Here is a 2,786-nt window from a genome sequence, read left to right as displayed (position 1 = left end):
AAGGCAGCAGAAGGAGACTTGGTTCCTCAGGTGGCCAGGAGGAGGCTCTGATTCCACACTGGGTGGAGCTTGAGCATAAAGAGCCTTCAAAGCCTGCCTACACAGTGACGCACTTCCTCCAACAAGGCCATGTCTCTTCCAATAAAGCCACACCTTCTAATGTCTCCCTAAGGCCAAGCATTAAAACACATGAATCTGTGGGAGCCAAACCTATTCAAACCACCACAAGGAAGCTTCTAGTGAACCTGCTGGGCAAATGCTCCTTCCTGCCTGCCTCTCATACTCCATTCTCAACAGGCCCCTGAGCACACAGATGTGTTTTTAAGGTCTAAGGAAGGTTACAAAAGATGAGTCTTCTGAAGGGCTGACCTATCTGATGCTTTCTTTCTAGGAGAAAAAAAAAAAATGGAAATCAGCCCTCAAGACAGGAAGCAAGATAGGGAACTGGGGAGTACATTAGCTTTTATTTGGTCTTCCTCTCCAGTGATCTCTGGCTAAATACAAGGCCAGGTTTTAAATGTCTCTCCTTCATAGTAATATTCTGTATGACATCTACTAAATTCTTTACCACCAAATATTTATAAGTACCCCCTCAATGAAATGGTGCTCTAGGGAAATAAGGGACAGAGGTGGTCCTTGGGGTATAGCTTGTCCTTGTCACCTCTTTGGGAAGCCAGCCTTCAAGCCAGGTAAGTCAAGACAATAGAGATAATATGATACAGAGGAATGAGGCCAGACTGGTGAGATATTCACACGTGACGGACAGCAGAGGAAGGGTGCCAGGCTGTGTGTCTGCTTCACCGCTGGGATGCCTGAGTACCACTCAGTGGCAAACCACTCAGGGGAGGCGGAGCACAGTCTGTAATAGGGGTCCTATATAGTGTTTCCCCAAGTAAGAAACAGTGGAGTCTGAGATAGATGTTGTGGTTCCTGGTGTCTTGTGAACCCAGATGCTGCTGGGGTACGTTAGGAGTTGGAAAAGGTCTGAGGATTCGCGCTTGTCCTCAGGACATTTACACACCAGGCAGGAAGAGGAAGGCTGAACCTGGGTTGGGGGCAGAATGAGGTTTGGTTCTGAGGGAAGATCTCTCTCCCTTCATTGCAATCTTTAATTAAGGGGAGGGTCTTTACTTGTTCAAACTGTTTTATTCGACGGCAAATGTGACTGCATACACCTTACTTAGGGTAAACCAAGGACTAAATACCTTTTGTGGGAAGGAGTCCCCAGGAAGGAAGCTCATTGGCTGAACACTTGGGCCTATCCAGATACCTCATTAGCATGGAGAACTCCGGGCTTTTATGCTATGTGATCTATTGTCATGGTCCTCTCACTGGGGTGTCATGGCTGCATGTATCAGATTAGGTAGTTTGCCAGGGAGCTGGGTGCATGCGTGCCATCCTCACTTCTGAGATTTCCAGGGTTCTGAGCCAGCTCAACCTTACCAGTTCTGTCTGGCATGGTCCACTTGCCCTACAAAGGAATACTTGCTGAGGGAAAAGTTGAGTTTTCTGGAAGTTTGGTGACAGACTTCTAATTTCTCAGCTTCTGGAGAGATAGCACCTGTGATGGTTTGCATATACTTGGCCCAGGGAGTGGCACTATTAGAAGGTGTGGCCTTGTTGGAGGAAGTGTGTCACTCTGGGGGTGGGCTTGGAGACACTCCCCCTAGCTGCCTGAGGATGCTTAGTCTGTCCCTGGCTTCCTTTGGATGAAGATGTAGAACTCTCAGCTCTTCCTGCACCATGCCTGCCTTGATACTGGACTGAACCTCTGAACCTGTATGCCTGCCCAAATTAAATGTTGTCTTTTATAAAACTTGCATTGGATATGGTGTCTGTTGACAGCAATAAACCCTAAGACAGCACCTTACTGTCATCCTGAGATAGCAGAGTTAAAAACTCCTAGGTTGATAGGATGCCCCCTTGGGTTTTCAACTTCTGGTGAACAGGCCAGCCAAAGGTTTAGGTAGTCTGGACTCTCAGAGTGAACTGCATCTGAAAAGTCTTTACCTTCAGGTCATTCTCTTTTGTTTTGGGTTCTGTGGTAGTTTGAATGAAAATGGCTCAATAGACTCATAGGAAGTAAGCACTATTGTGAGGTGTGGCCTTGCTGGTGTAGGTGTGGCTTTGTTGGAGGAAGTATGTCACTGGACATGGGCTTTGAGATCTCAGAAGCTCAAGACAGGCCTAGTGGCTCAGTGTCTCTTCTTGCTGCCTGCCAATCCTGATGTGGAACTCCTAGTTCCTACTCCAACAGCATGTCTGCCTGCATGCCTCCATGCTTCCCACCATGATGCTAAAGGACTAAACCTCTAAAACTTCGAGCCAGTCTGAATTAAATGTTTTCCTTTATAAGAGTTACATTGTAAAGAGAATAGCTGTGTGTTGAGTTGACCACCTATGCATTAAATTAAAAGCCTATGGCCTATAGCTTAGCCAAGAAATAAAGGTGGGACATCTGGGAGAGAGAACAAATTCTGGTGTAGAACTGGGCAGAAGATTCACCAGGAAGATGTGAGGAAATGGACCTGAGATAGCAGAGGAACTGAGCACAGGTAACCAACCTCATGGCAGAATGCAGGTTAAAATAAAGGGGTTATCTTAAGTTAGGATCTAGTCAGAGAAGAGCCTAGCTGTGTGGCCAAGATATTTTTAAATATACTTTTAGTCTGAGTCTTTTTTAAAAAATTATTTTATTGGATATTCTCTGTATTTACATTAGTCTGAGTCTTATTTCTGGGAGGTCTGGGAGGTAAAACTGGGATTAATTTCAATATTTAATGGTG

This window comes from Micromys minutus (genome assembly GCF_963924665.1).
Source record: "Micromys minutus genome assembly, chromosome: 20".
Taxonomy (NCBI): domain Eukaryota; kingdom Metazoa; phylum Chordata; class Mammalia; order Rodentia; family Muridae; genus Micromys; species Micromys minutus.
This window is presented reverse-complemented; position numbering follows the sequence as displayed.